General features: G+C 38.7%; 1 protein-coding gene across 1 annotated transcript in view; it reads right to left on the minus strand.

The window, feature by feature from the left end:
* EFNA5 (ephrin A5) overlaps window positions 1–16,632 on the minus strand; it is a 294,637-nt gene that overhangs the window by 79,361 nt on the left and 198,644 nt on the right. The gene's annotated exons all lie outside the window — the stretch shown is intronic.

Genomic DNA, 16,632 nt, shown 5'->3' on the forward strand with positions numbered 1-16,632 from the left:
GATACCAATATCCATGGATGCTTAAGTCCCTGATATAAAAAGGCATCGTGTTTGCATATAACCTATGCACATTCTCCTGTATGCTTTAAATCGTCTCCAGATTTCTTATGATATCTAATACAATGAAAAAATATGTAAATCATCGTTATACTGTATTGTTTAGAGAATAATGGCAAGAAAAAAAAGTTTGTACGTGCTCAGTACAGACACTTTTTATTTCAAATATTTTCAATCCAAGGTTGGTTGAGTCCATGGATGTGGCAACCATTTAGTATAAGGAGGGCTGACTGTATTTATTTTACCATGTTATTTGAATAAGTTACCTAGTTTTTAAAAAAAAACACAGCTAATAATAAGGCAAAGTGTGAGCAGGAGAGAGAATATGGGAATGTTCCGTACTATCTGCTCAATTTCTATAAATGCACAACTGTTCTACTAATTTAAAACAAAACAACAACAACAACAAAAACATTGTGATCCTCTGAATTGCTTCACATAGGAGCAGCAACTACCTTCATTTCACATACATTAATTCATTTGCTCCTTAAAACAACTCTAAGAAATGGGTGTTGTTATTCTCATTTTGCAGATGTAGTAACAGATAAAGAGAGATTTTAGAACGTGTTCAAGGTTACTAGTCAGTAGTGGCACCAAGATTCAAGTCCTCTTATCTCCTCTTCCAAATCCCATGCTGTTCCCTCTAAACCACACTATTTTCTACTATATGTTGATCATATCATATTTATTGTTGGGCTTGGCTAGCAGTCAGAGTTAAATGTAATGCTCAATAAGAGTAAGATACCACTTTTGATATATTTGTTTTCCCTCACCTCTTCACAGTTTTTACAGTTGTTACAATTATTTGAACAGTTTCATCTGATATGCCTTCAATCAGTCATTCAAACACCTTCCCTGAGCTTTAACTATGTGCTATGTATCACATTGGACTGTGGGGTACAAGGATGAATAGAAAATAATTCCTTTGCTCAAAGAACTCAGCCTAGTCAGGGGACAGACCCATAAACTTGTAATTACATTTTGAGATGTAAAGGTGGGATCCCAAATATAGCCTTGGAGATAAGAAAAGGCTTACCCGAGTCAAAGTTTGAGCAGGAGTTATCTACAGTTAGCAGAGGCACTCTAGATAGGATGGGCAGCATGAGGAAACCAAAAAGTACAAAGGTGAGAAACAAGGTGCCTGGAACCTGGACTGCTAAAGCCTTTTTGGAGGTGGTGGGACAATAAACCACAGTTACAAAGTAGTACGTCATTATAAAAAAATTTGTGATACAGAAAACAGAGTGCTGAAAACATCAGTATGGGAATCTTGAATTATTTGCTAAAATCATGAGGGAAACTATGCATTGAACTGCCATCTATCTCACCACACCATTTAAAACAATTGTTACAGTGACCAAATCACTTCAGTGGTTTTTAAGAAGTATTTTCTTATCGTGTGCAAGAGAAACTTTAATCATCCATTGTATATCAGGGGAAGAGACAGAATAATTTTAGTCTTTTTTTATTGAAAACTTCAGGATATTGCTGATATTAAATACAGTCTAGATCTTTTTTTGTTTGTTTGATTCTCTATAAAGGATTTCTAGGCACAAATTTTGATTTTTGTACCTTGACACCAAAATATACTTTTTTATAAATATATACCTGACAATTCTTTGTTATTTGACTTAAGGAGCATTTCTTCCTTCAAATTAAATTTAAATTAACAGTGTTTTATTTTAGGACCTCAAAATATCAATTGGAGGCTGGATGCAGTGGCTCACGCCTGTAATCCCAACACTTTGAGAGGCTGAGGCGGGTGGATCACCTGAGGTCTGAAGTTTAAGACCAGCCTGGCCAACATGGCAAAACCCCATCTCTACCAAAAATACAAAAAAAATAGGCAGGAGGAATTGGGAATCGCTTGAACCTGGGAGGCGGAGGTTGCAGTGAGTTGAGATCATGTCACCACACTCCAGCCTGGGTGACACAGCAAAACTCCATCTAAAAAAAAGAAAATCAATTGGAAAACATAAAAAAAAAAAAAAAAAAAAAAAAGAAAAGAAAAAGAAATGTAGAACAACAAAGCTAACAAAGGGTAGAACTACAGATAAATAGATGGTTAAAGTGAAGTGGGCCTGAGGATCATTTATCCTATGTTCATGTTTTATAGTTGAGTAACTGACACCCAGAGAGGTGAAGTCACTTGGCTAACATTGCCAAGTTCATTAATGGCAAAGCTTAGAGTAGAGTGAATTCCTGAATTCCAGGACAGTGCTGCAAAAATTATCTCCTGGAGTTCTGTAAATGTAAAAAAATTGAAGACCCTGTGAGAGTTGAGATTTTCTTCCTTTGCTCCACAAGAGTGGAAGGAAAGTGGTCAGAATTGAGTTGTCAAGCAATGGCACAGCAGAAGAAAATTCCTAGCTTCAAGCATGATCGGTGAGTTTACACTGTCTCAGTGGGGCAGCACCACCTGGAATCTCATATGAGGAAACATCAGATGATAAGGGCGGCTTGACTGGAGTCAGTTTTAATAGCCTTAACTTTGTCTCCAGTTGCCAACAAACAGCAGGGCCAGCTAGACAGCAGCAGCTACAGGTGGCCATCACCACTTCATCTCCCTTGCCCTCTGCACGCCTCAAACGCTTAGCCTTAGGAACTGTTTAACCACTGCAGAGGTAACATTTTTGTATGTTGCAGAGGGCAATTTTGGCTTTTCTGGTTTTAAATCAGGAAAGGTTACTGTGTTATACAGAAGACTACCGTAGCCAATAAGGAATTCCATGCAGGAATGGCCTACTCTGCTAATCAAGAGGTAGAGACCTTTTCTGTGCCCTCATTTAACAATCTGTATTGGAATAAAAGCAGAACATATGTAAAGGCTTGGAAAGTATCTGCTTTTTGATTTTGCTGATGCCATCCTCATATTGATGAGACGAGAATTTTTTTTTAAGACACTAAAAATGAATTTAAGACATGGATCTAGCACCATGGAGCAAAGGATTATGGGCCCTAACCATTTCTGCTCCATGTCTTCTATTATTGCCTGCTGACTATTTCTGCTCATAAGGGACCGTGAACTATCCATGAGTGCAAAATGGATACAGCACAAATTGATTCAGTAACATCACACAGACATGTATGAATAATGAGGCTCAGTTGCAGTCTGTCACATAGCAAGTATATCAGTGTAGCTGATTTACTGAAAACTTGAGTGAGTAAAGCCTCCTTCTTAAGAGAAGGTATCAGCTGTTTCTTTACTCTTTTGGTAAAAAAATAAATTTGAGCAAACTAAGGTATTTTGTAATTTAAAGTGTGAAAAAAACAAAAACAAAAACAAAACCCTGAAAGTAGCTTTCAGTGTAACTGACCTACTTCTGATATCTTAACCAAAAAACAGAAGACAGGGAGAAGATAAATGGCACCAACGTTATCATAAACCTTAAAGGTTCATCAGAGATGCTAATCAATTTCAAATTCCCTAAGGAAAGCTGTGTCTTCGCATGTGCATCTATGACTGCTAGAGGAATACACCTAGTCATTAAAACAAGCGAAAATAGGCTTGTTATTAGCACCCCTCCCCGTTAGAAAAATATCCTAGGATATTCAATGAGAAAAACAAAAGGACACGGTATTCATTCCACATCTGTCATGCAAATACGGTGGGTGTAGCTATCAAAACCAAAGAGAACAATCACAATCTCAGGCACAACAGTCCAGCATCTCTGAAACTTGCCCTGTATTTCTTTGTGTTTTCAGAGTAGGGAAATTTCAAATTCTGACCACCTGCGTATTTAAGTAAAAGAAGTAGGAATCAGACTAGGTGATGACCCCTCCTATCTCTTCTAATTCCCAGGCTCCAGGAGACCTTGAAATTTAAAAATGAAAAAGCAAAAGGACAAAGATTAATATTTTCCTAAAAAAGAGAGACTACAGTAAAAGCATGTGTTAAAATATCTATAATCACAACATCTAAGCAGTTTTCAGATGAAGCAAGGACAGAGAATATACACGTAGAGACAGAACTTGCCAACAGTAGAGAGAAAGCTGTTCAGTAGAATTCTTTAAGGGTAGCAAGGTACCACTTAGTAAGTCACTGAGTTCAAGCCCCAAACAACATCTTTGGGAATCCAGCTGATATACCCCCAAAGAGAGGCACAATATGTCAGACATTAAATATAGAGGTGGAAAAAAAGACCTTTTCTATAGGTTGTAATTGAGGCAAGAAAGGACGGGGGGAAAGACTGTTTTCTAAGCAAGAGAGAACAGGGGAAAACCAGCACTCAACTAGAGTGAACCTAGATCAGCTTATAGATGCAGCATTGCTTCTGTAGGTCAAAAGTGTTTAATTTTATGTGAGAATAACGAAAGATCCTGTTATTACCTCTTTAAACAAGGCATTATTTTTTTTAAAGTGGGGAAAATTAAGCAAATCCAGCAATAACTTGATTAACCTATTTAGTTATGTTGATTCATAAATAATCAATTATTTAATATAGGCATTGAGTACATTTAAAAAAAAAAAAAAAAAAAAGCATCTGTAATTTATTTACTGGCCCTAGGGATATCTTTGGAATCAAAGACAGCTTAACTGAGTTCTGAAGTTCTCACCAAATACTTGTACATGTTTTGAAAGGGCCCTGAAAGCAGCCAGGCACTTTCTGCTTCAGGCTACACATTAACTAAATTCCAGTGTGCCCTGCACAGAGCAACCTCTTCATCAATTATTTCCTGCAACTCTTCAGAATGTTCTTTTTGCGGCATGTGTGGTTAGACCCTGGGATCACTGCAGAAATCCAGAAAATGCCAGGATGCAGACGGACAGATACACATGCACCCCACACAAAAACGCTGAGGTCCTAAAACTGCATGAAGTTGTCATCTTCACTGCAAAGAGTGAAGAACTGAGACAGATCAGAAGAGCTAAGGAGGATAGAGTGTGCTGGGGAGGAGGTTTGCAGAAAAAAAGAATCAGCAAGAAAGAAAGGAGAGAAAGGGGAAGAGATGAGCAAAAAAGAGAAAATCAAAGATCGTCTTTTGTTTATGTAAATAGCTTCTGGATTGTGACTTTTATTTGATGTCGACATCAAATGAACAAACAGGACAAATGCTGTATTGCTGAACTGACAGCCTCATGTTAAATAGAAATGTTGCTCCAGAATACACACCACAGTGCAGAAAGTTCCATGGTAAACAGCTATGGGTCCACACTATGAGTTAGACCTAAAGCATCACACAGGGCAGGGCCCTTGTAGAGCTAATATGTTCTTTCATTCCCAGAATTAAGTCACTAATTCAATGGGAACACTAACCCTACCAATCTCCCAGAGACTTTGCGATGATAAAAACATAAGATTAGAGATGAAAATACCGGGCAAAATGTAAAACTGCACCCTGCTCTGTGGGACAGTGCTACTCAGAATGCCTGCTCCCTAAGATGGAAAAGCATCACATCTGTCTAATAAGCAACTCAGTGGCCTCAGCTAAACCAACTTTGGTTCTCTTCTTCCTGACACTCCCAAATCCATTGTATGAATGGTTCACACTGTTTCTTTGTGCTAAGAGTCAAAGGTTCATGAATCTGGAGTTCATTAATAGGAATAAGGAGAAATATCACACAATGATTTGTACTGGAAAGAAAATACAGCTTGCTAGGAGGTGGGAGACATGGGTTCTGGTCCCTATTCAGTCACTGGCGTCCATCGTGATGCTGAATATGTCATATACTCTCCAGGGTTCAGTTTCCTCATCTATGAAACGGGGAGTGGGGTGGCTGAGATTAGATGGAGAGGCAAGGGCAACTCCAGTTCTATAGTCTTTAATTCAAAGTCTTTAATTTTATTTTTGCTCTAAAATCTAACCACAACCATTCTCCAAAGATTTTGAGGCAATTCAGTTTGATCATTTTTCCAGTAAAATAAACATCATATCACTAAATAAAAAAGCAGTATACAATAAAATATATAGAATAATTTTAATCATGTTAACACATTCAAACATATATATCTCAGACTTTATATATAATATATTCTGGATGGTAGCATTATGAATAAAGCTCACTTTCATCAGTGCACTTTAAAATATATGTATTTCTAATTTTCCTCAATAATACATTTATTTTATAATCAGAAAAATAACATTAGAATTAAAGAGCTAAACTACTACACCTAAGATTTTCAGGATTGTCTTCCAATATTTTTCCAATAAAAACTAGAGACATAGGTACATATTTGTGTATGTGTATATATAATTTATAAAACATTCAGATTCAGTAAGGAATTGTGATATTTGGTAAAAACAATTGATCTAAACAGTTTAGAGAGTAAATAAAGAGGAATTATAAGAATTCTGATAGTCAATGTAAATTCAGGGCACAAAATAATTAAAACTTGCTTGAAGTAACTCAGGGATGCTAGAGCTATAAGAATTTTCTTATAATCAATTTAAAATTCATTAAGAGTGAGTGAGCTTTTCTATATTTTTCCATATGCTTCCATATCCTCTTTTTCCATCAAATACAATATGCACTTTGGTTCCTTGTGAGTGAGGACGATTTGAAGTTTCTAATGTTGACTCCAAAGGCAAGAAGTCACAGCCACCGAGCTGCATAAGTACCTACCTGGGAGAATGTTCATGTGGCATCCAGTACCTCATCTTAGATCACGGTTTACTCTGTATGACAGCAGCATGGGAAGTGGGTTAAAAGCATTAAGAAAATAATTTCAAAGCCCAGGAGAGCTTTTGGGCAGTTTTACTATGAATCTTTAAACCAGAAGCAATGACTACAGTGAGGAGACAATAGGAATTTTATGGGATTCAAAAAGAAGCAGGGAAATAATTGAGGCACAACCTGTCCCTAACCTCCTAACCTCTGGAGTCTGGGCTGGTGAGAATTCAGCCCCGGGGCCAGCAGCACTTCAGCAATTTAGCACCAAAAGGAAGCTTTGGTCCACTCTGCCGTCCTCCAGGAGTATGTGTCTCAGAATATCCCTCCAATCTTCGTTACGCCTGTCACAACCCAGGCCCCGGGAAACCTTCTGGTGAAGATGACAAGCATCACACCTGCCCCTGCCCCAGCCCCAGAATAAATGAAAAACAGCAAGATTGTACTTTAGCAAAGGTGGGGCAAGACATGGAGGAGATGCTGCTGCTTCAGAATTGATTGTGTGTACATCCTCGGGGAGCAAAGGGGAGAAATTCTGCATTTAATTTTCCAGAGAAACAAAGCATCACAGAGGATTCTGAGCCCAGACCTTCTCCTTCTCTGCTGCACTGCTCCCTCTCTAAGGTGAACAGTTTCATTGCCTGCCTAGGCTTCCTACAATGAAGTCCAATAACTCAGCTCTCTGCTATCCTGACAGTTTAGTTAAACCTACAGAGCAAAACGTTACAAATACAATCCCAGGCAAGAGGGGAGTTGCCCACAGGCTCAAATTAACTACCAGTCCCCAAGTAGCTAACCCTCACTTATCACACAGAAAGAATTCTGAAGCAAAACCAAATCCATAAGCAAAATTCATCATGCCAGGAAAGAGGAGAGGGGAAAATAAACACCTGAAGTCCACAACTACTGTTTCCAACTCTCCCTCCTCACTCTGTGTCCTGACAGAGACTGTGTTCACAGCCGTTCCTCTGCCTGGAGAGGTAAATCTGTTTTTAATGCAAAACTCCTTTTTTCTCTCTCTTTTTTGTCCTTGAGACCAGCACTGAGCTCACTGAGGAAGCACGGCCTAAGGGTTTACACCTGTGACCCAAACTTTCCATTCTGTGTGAGGTTTTTTGTTTTTCGTTTTTTTTTTTTTTTTTTTTTTTTTTTTTAAGAAAAACAATTCAAGGGAAGTTTCTGAACCACTGCTTTTCCTTAGGCCAATGGTTACCAACAGCGACAGCAAAGCTTTTCATTTTCAAGTGTGACCCAAATTATGACTTACATTACAGCAGATTTCACCTTCACTTCTTTCCAAGGCCCTGCGAAGGCCATCTTTTCTTACATACCGGAAAGAGTGAACATCAACATTTTAAGCCTCTAAAGATAATGGTTGACGGTTACCTAACATGACAACCCAAAGTCATTTCTCCCTGTTTCCTAGATCTTGTTCTGTCACAATTTATGTAGAACATTAGAAGAATTAATATGGACAGGTGAGTCCTAAAAATGAGTCTTGGACAGCTCATAATATGGCAGAACACCAAGGTTTTACCACTTTACTCCAAAGACGCCACCTAAATGTGGCTTTGCCTCATAAAGCGTGAGCCAAAATGACAGCAAAGCCGACATGGCAATCATGAAGTGATGACAGTTAGCTTCTGAGAACTTAAGTGCAACATAATTGAAAATCAAATAAATAGCTAGTTTAATAACTACCAGAGGTTTTATTCTCATGCAAATCCATCACAGCAGCATAAGAAATGTAGGGATACAATCATGGTGATAGTCTTTGTTCAATCTCTGCCTAGTCCAGATTGCTTGCAGAGATGTTCCCTCATTTTAAATGTACTGCCATGGTGTCTTAGCATATCACGGGGGAAGAAAAAGGCCCCTTAAAAAGATGCACACACAATCCAAGCAGGATAGAGCCTGAGATCCTCACTGAAAAACAAAGAAAAAGGGAACGAACTCAGGTTCACGACTACTGGTACCAGACATGTGCAGCGTGCTCTGCAACCACCTGCCTTGCCCACTACACCCAGCCACGCTGTGAAATCAAGACTGGGTATTTCATTTTCAGCTCTCACTCACAGGAGAAAGTCGGGAGCAGGAGGAGGCAGACTAACTCACATCAAGTCACCTTGCTCCTAAGTACAGAGCTAGGACCCAACCCCAGATATTTGTGACTCCAAAGCACTTTTCATTACACCTCGATTCCAAAGATGGTGCTTGAGTTATTTAGAGATGCAGCCCATTGCTGAAATAGTCTGCCCCTGCACTGCCAAAGCTTCTGTCATGATACCAAAGTTCCACTGTGGATTTAGAGACAATAGACAGCTCTTAAGTCGTGTTAAGCCATAATGTGTCAAAGGTACAGGTATTAAATGCTGAGTCACTGCTATGCTTTGCAGAGATAATACTTCATCCTCCCTGTTCAGTCAGCTAGGCTTGGAGAAAGATAGCTCAAGCAGAGCCCCGCACCAGAGCTGAAATGCTGGAATAGGTTTCTCTCTCCCAGATTCCCTTCTCCACTGCCACACCTCAGCAAGCCTCAATGTCTGCCTGTTTTAATGATTCATGCACAGGAGAACAAGGCTGATGTCCCAGGGCCAAATCTGGGTGAATGGAATGCTACCCTTCCCAGCTGTGTTGCATGAGGAATGTTCTTATGAGATCGACTGAAAGAAGCTTGCTTTGAGACACCTGTCTTTCTCACTTTCTGTCACAGTTAATGAAGTCAGATCTCCTGTTTGTACACCACTCACTCGGTGTCTACAAGAGATGAGGCAAGCTCACAAATCCCTAGTCTGTAAGTTAGTGTGGTGAGTCTGGTAGGTGAGATGCACAAAGGCTTCAGCGTTTGGGGTGGGCCATCAGGGAAGGGCTCCAGAAGCATTGGCATTTGACTCCAGTGTTGTGAAAAGTGTGATAGCTGGAACTGGGGCAAATGGAAGGTGCTATACTAGGCTAAGAGAAATACTGAAGAAGAGACAACAATCCTAAATTAATTGGGAAGAGTGTTAGGTTTGCCTTAAGTATTTATTTTATTCTTCCACAGCCCAGATTTCAAGCCTATCTTCATTGATGGAGCCTTAGTCTCAATAATAAGGAAAACCAATCTTTAGAAGATTACTAAGAGGTTAGAGAGTAATTTACATTTAAATAGGTAATTACTGAACAAAATCGAAATATAAATCTAAAGGAATGACTGTAATGGTGGAATTTTAGACAACATGACAAGCGGAGGCGCCCTCTCAGCATCTGTCAGATCTCATCACTTAGGACAGTACTTCCAAAGTGAATACCTAGACCTTTAGCAGTGTGAGGAGAACTACACGGGGTATGTGGATATGGCATTAACAAACAATGAATGATGTAATGAGAAAAGTATGAATCTTCTCTCAAGCAGTCAAGAAAAAAAAGTCTCAGTATAGTGCTAATAGATCTTTAACACCTCTCTAGCACTGGCTAATCTTTCCTTTCAATAGAGAGAAAGAGCAGGCTTCTGGATCTGAGGCTTGTTGGCTTATGACAATATGTACATTCATAGCAAAAGGACATTTAGAAAAAAGCTATAAAGTTTCCATGAAAAAAATTAAGTAAAAAGATTAGTGTCTATTTGAAAGAAAAATATTAAGTAAATTCTGACATAGGTGATATGTGCACATGGCAAAATTTGTGAAGCTGGCACATGGATAACCAAAGTGTGAGAAATCCGGTCTCAGAGCCTGTTCATCAGGCAGCTTTACCTTTGGGCTTTATTGACCTAGAAGTAAAATATAAGAGTGAGAGTCAGCAGGAAAAGCCAGCTCTGAGTGCTAATGGCAGCAGACCCAGAGGCAGGGCATGGAAATATTACCACGCTGTCTTTCCCAGGCAGAAGCAGGAAAGAGACCAGTGACCCACTGTCCAAGGTCCTTTCCTTTGCCCAGAAAATCAAAAATCATCAGAAAGAGGTAACAAACACAGGCTACATACATGTGGACATCAAAATCAGGCTTAGGGTTTTTCATAGGAAATTCATAATCATATTATAGCTATAGTGGTGAAGCACTTAAAGCCAAACTTTCAACTATAACATAGCATTTTGTTCTATTTTCATGATCACACTTCGCTTAATGCCCAATACCACTGACATCTTTGTAGAACTGACAACATACAAAGCCATATACCATTCTTTTTAAAAGCAGAGTTATGCAAAATGTGCTTTAAAACGTGTGAAGAAATGCAAAAATCACAATTTTTAAAATGGGAAGAAATCTTGACTCTCCTTTGTTTTGTCAGAAGGAAAGTTTATCACCCAATAAAAAAGAAATTATACTCGTAGCTTTAAATAGGCAAGACTCACATTGTCAAAATGCACATATTTTCTTGAAAATAGTCACCCTTAGGCAGGAAAAACAAAATTGCTTTTAATGACAGAACTTTTTAGATTGTGCTTGGAAGGGAAGGGTGTTTATGAGAAATAAAGCTAATGAGTCACAGAGTGAAATAAAATGAATGGTGCAGTTCCTCACTTGTCAGTGCATAACTTGATAAGAAATCAAGCTCCGCTAGCAGGAATCATTGAAAGGTCCATTCCGAACTGAATGGTGCCAGGTGACCGTCCTTAGAAGAAGTCACTCCTAGTCTGGAGGTGCTTTTGAAATCTTCCAGCACTAAAGAATCACACCCTTAGAAATTAAGGAATGTGCTCCTGGGTGTGCAAGTGTTAAAACCTCACCAGTGTTGGCACTCTACCAGCTTTCACAGTTCTTTTGGTTGAAAGCACACATTAAAACTCATGAAACTAAACTCATTAATTAATTCTTTGTATTTTCTTAACAAGGAACCATCAGCTACATGTGATGTAGAAATAAAACAATTGAAAAGGAAAAAAAAAAAAAGGCCATACAGGTTATTTGGCATCATGTAAGCATTAAGGAAATACAGCTGCTTCACTAAATGATATTTTTACAAAAGAACAAGTCTGAAATGTTGTTGTCAAACCAGTTTATGTGTTGATAGGAGCACAGAATTTAATTACTTATGGGTGATGGAGGAGAATATAGATTCTAGCACACCTGGTAAAATTTAAACCACATTCTGCTGCAACCACCAATGAATGCTGAGCAGGACCAGCTAAGTGCTTACTTAGCATTCTGAATTTGCAGGATCCAATGCAAAATGAAAATGTGGGGCCCCTTGTTAAAACATTATTAAGAATTTCAAGACAGTAGCAGCACAACATTAAACCAAACACCAGGCCCTTTCGAACACTGGGTCCCATGTGACTGCCCGGGCCCAGCATCCATGAAGCTAAGCTGTTCTCCGCGTTCCTCAACTGCAATTACACTTTCAGGCCCATCAGAAAGTTCCAAATCAGTGGTACAGACTTGCCCATCCTACACTCAAAAGAAAATAGATCCTCAAATGCCCTAAACAATATTCCCCTTAACAGATTCAAAGATTGATATAATTTTGGTATTTCCTCTTTCTTTCTTTCTTTTTTTTTTTTTTGTAAGCCTGAATAAAGACTTCTCAAAATATTTCAGTTTCCTGCTGCGGAGCTAAGCCAAGGAATGGCTTGGTTGCTAACAGGCAGTTCAGTATATTGTAAAGGAAGAAGTTAACAATCATCTGAAAGTCAAGGCCTATAGCCCACCACCTTCTGGCTGACCTTGCCACAGTGGTGTCTTTCTTTTCTTGTTAATGTGTCTTTCAACACTCAAACAGTATGTCAGCTATGAGAGAAAGTTACTGCCCTTTTTTTTTTTCTTTTTTCTACCATGCACCCAAGAGCTGTTTCCACACCACAAGAATCCCTGTTACTTTCCAGTGAACGACTATGCATTGCGGCTTAACCTCAAAAGGAAGTAGACGTATAATACCTTAAAAGAAAACAAACATGCACACACAAATACCAGAAAGAGAAATCATCCCACAAATTCCGCCTCTGTATTCTAGCATCATTTCTCGTTTCTCCATTTGGAAGCTTCAAATTATTCTCTTTAACAACTCTTTCTAGCAATGAAATATGAAGAGGTGATGATTTCCTCCAAATTAGGAGGACATTAACAATTAAGTGTTAATGCGAACACCGTTAACAGTAATGCAATTATAACTGTATTCCACAAAGGGCAATAGGAAATAATTACTCTGATTCTCAAGTGATAGTTCAGGAGAATGAGATTCTCAGTCTAAAATTCATTAGGAGGGGCTCTGAAACTCACATGCACACCTACAGTTGGAGAGCCGCTCCTTTGCTGTAATGATAACCCTGTAAGTGCCAAATCTGGCACTCTCTTGCCGTCTGCTTTGAGTTCTGAAAAATGGCTACAGTGAGAGTCCTGGGAACACTAACTTTCTGTTTCGGGGGCTACCATACAGCACTCAGATCCTGATAGGGCTTATCTGAATAGCCAGAGATGCTACTCTAAGCCTCCAAGCTGGACCCAAAGCAAATGACACCCAATCGTCATTGTACGGCTTCTGAGGATGATGAAGTATATCCAAGGAAATGACTAATCTCCAATTATCATATGCATGTCAGCATTGAGACTTGACCAGAAAGAATGGTATAACAGCAGTGAAACCATTAATGCCTGTGTCAGTCTTATTTGATTAAAATTGGAGGACTAAACAGAGAAGCTGATAGAATCAGTCAATTGCTAAAAGTTTTCTCCTAATGATGCATAGATGGGAGTTTAAAGATGTGCCTCTAAATTCTATATCAATTCTCAATTTCAGCAGTCCTTCAACAATCCATAAATTATTCTCCCCTTTAATATTTTAAATATTAACATGGCTGATAATGGATAAACTAAACTTTTTGAAATTTCACTTCCCTATTCTGTACTCTGTGGTGGACATGTCCACAAGAATGATAGAATGAAATCAGGACAAGGCAGAGGCGGAAGAATCACTTGAGCCCAGGGGTTCGAGACCAGCCTAGGCAACATAGCAAGACCTTATCTCTAAAAAAAATTAAAAATAAAAATACATGAAATCAGGAGAAAGATTTTTTTTATCTCTTTTCTTCAAGAAAAACTCATCTACTAACATGTTCTGATTTCTGTCTTTCTTGATATCCTTCTCAGATCTCTCAGAATCCATTTTAATACCACAGGCTCATGCAAGACTATTGTCATTCATGCAATTAGTATAATTACCTTCTAGCTGGTCTCACTTGTCGCCTTTATTGCCTCCCAATTCATCAGGCTTTCCCAGGTTAGGAACCCCAGTGACTCCCTATTCTGTAAAATCAATTCTAATTTGTGCTTGGTCCTTCGCACCCCCCATATTTTGGTACCATGGAACCTAGGCAGCCTCAATTCCCAGGACTCTTCTGTAACCTGGTCTTCTCACCTGCTGTGCAAACTCCTACCTCAGGCGTCTATTGAACCCCTCCTTTGCCTCCAATTCCCCCTCATTCCTCCGCTGGGCTTTCTTCAGTGGTTAAGTTCTGTTAAGCTTTCGCTACCTTCATAGCCCACCCAGATCTCTTCCCTTTCTGAGACTGCACAGGACTGAGGATATTATTACACTTGAAGGGTGCAGTTATAGAGATTATCTTTTCTATATCTGAGACATGGTCCCAGTAACATTTTATATTCCTTGGCAATGATAAGGATCATGTCACTATCTTGTCTTAATCCTTCATTTTGGGGCACATGGTCTACAAATTCATGCTAGTCAGTTGATGATAGAAACATTAATCCTCCAACTGAATAATGTAGCCTGGATGACTGATAATGAACTACTTCTACTAAGAGGTGAATCCACTTGCAAATTATGGGTAGGGCAAGGCCATGTTGCTTAGTGATGCTGGACCATGGATTGTGATTATTTACAACAGCTGAAAAGATGTATTTGGTGATCCATACACATGTGAATGGTAACTAACGAAAAAAGAATTTAAACATCAAAGAATACAGTATTCTCCTTCATAGTTTGGTGTTGTAGCTATAGGGGATAATAAAGGCAGTGATATTACATATGTGGTAGTTCTTACATGTAGTTGAAGATTTATCTATAGCTTCTTTTAACATTTAATAAGTTATATCCTAGTCCATATGTTTTAGAAATAACTGCTATATTATTTCAAAGAGTGCAAATAAATAGCCTTAAGTCTGCAGTGATATACACAATTTCCGAAAAGCTATATTTATAGAAAACACATGCACAAAACCATACACACAAAATATAAAGTTTGATTGAATAATTTATTATTCCAGAAAAACAAGAGTAAATGTAGATATTAAAGGAAGTAAAAACAAATCCATTCTTTACAATGCTTGGGGGCTAATTTTAACCTACATTAATTAGACATCTCGAAGATCTCACAACTAGTCAAACCAGTACTTCCAAACACTTCTTTTATTACATGTTTTGTCACTAGGTTACGATGGAGTCATCAAATATTTTTTATCGTAAGTGTCTACACTTGCAGTGAGTCAAGACCATGTTTCTCTCAGTTACTGCAAATAATAATGTTAATAGTATTAGTGATGATAAAAATTTTAACACTTTGGATGTTAAAAACACTAGAAGTTGTTAGTAAAAGTCTCTGGAGATTTCTACTCAGAATTTAAATGAGAACTTGAGATAATTCTTATACTCCTGGCTGCAAATTAGCAACCATCACTCCACAGCTTTCATATTAAAACTATGTGCACTTGAAGACTTTAGTCATTAATAAACTTTGCCCAAAGGACGTTAGCAAAAGGCATGCATCAGGTGATGGGATAGTGCCTCCCAGGACAGTGGGACTTGTCACACTGTGCAACAGGATCCCACGGACCTGTCTCAATCAAGTTAATTAGAGACATCTGCAGCACAGAGATCAAGCCAAGCCAGCTCTGGCAGTTTATTTGGACCAAAAAGGTACAACTCATGTGGGAGGTAAGAGAGCTAGAATGACAAACAGATAGAGATCAGTAACGTGAGCTGGCTCAGTCATCTGAGCGTACTCACTGCTGAAATAAAGCTGGTAGGACCAAGGGATGCAAATGTCGAGCTGATGAAAAGGCTGAAGGATATTTGAACAAACCTTTGATATTCTTAGCCCCTGCAGGAATCTCAACACTGTAAATGGAGCCCCCAGTCTCCCTCCCCCCAGCACCTGCTTGAACTCTTCATTCACCTATACCTTACCTCCGGGGGTTGCTCTCACTCATTCCAGGGACCCCAGCCACCGTTTTTCTGCAAACAATTCTGCCCTCTTCCAAGATGTTGTTACTGATGGAGATCTGATGTTGGAAGTTGTAGCCTTTGTACAGCTGACATTGTTTGAAACTTTGTCTCTGAAACTTACACTCTATTCAACCCAAATCTTGACTCTAAAAAGCCACATCATTCCCCATTGCTTCCAGGCCTGATTTTTTTTTTTTTTTCCCAGTCTGGGTCTACTAATCTTAGTGGAGTTTGGGTCTTTAAATATTTCTTTTATTCATTCTCCTTGTTGATATCATTCTTGAATTCCCTAAACATGATAGTAGCCAGCTTCTAATGAATTCCACTTATTCTACTTTTCATACACACACCAAGAAGAGCCAGGTGTCTGCTCACTGCAAAGTCAGAATGTGACTACGACAGATTCAATTCTCAAAGCAGAAGGAATCTGAAAATAGAGGTAGCGTAACACTCTACAATTTGGTGTGGAACATATACCAAACCATGACACATTCTTCCAGCTCGAGAACGTGTTATGATCCGATATTCTAATTCATTAACAATTGGATTTTCATTTGACTTTAACATCCACATAGCAAATACATGACTATCATGCTTTTGACATAGATCTCCATAAAAGACAGATTGTAAATTGATGGCCTGTGAATCAATTTCAGCCCTGTACACTTGAGTTTTAGTCAGTACAATGTTTCAGTCATCTGAACCAACATTTAGAAATCCAGAGATTTCAAATAAAGTACATATTTCTACCTTCTCTTGAAAAATTGGAAGATCAGACGCCACTGGCTCCATATTCTTCTTATACA

The sequence above is a fragment of the Piliocolobus tephrosceles genome, chromosome 4 (genome assembly GCF_002776525.5).
Source record: "Piliocolobus tephrosceles isolate RC106 chromosome 4, ASM277652v3, whole genome shotgun sequence".
NCBI classification, from domain to species: Eukaryota; Metazoa; Chordata; class Mammalia; order Primates; family Cercopithecidae; genus Piliocolobus; species Piliocolobus tephrosceles.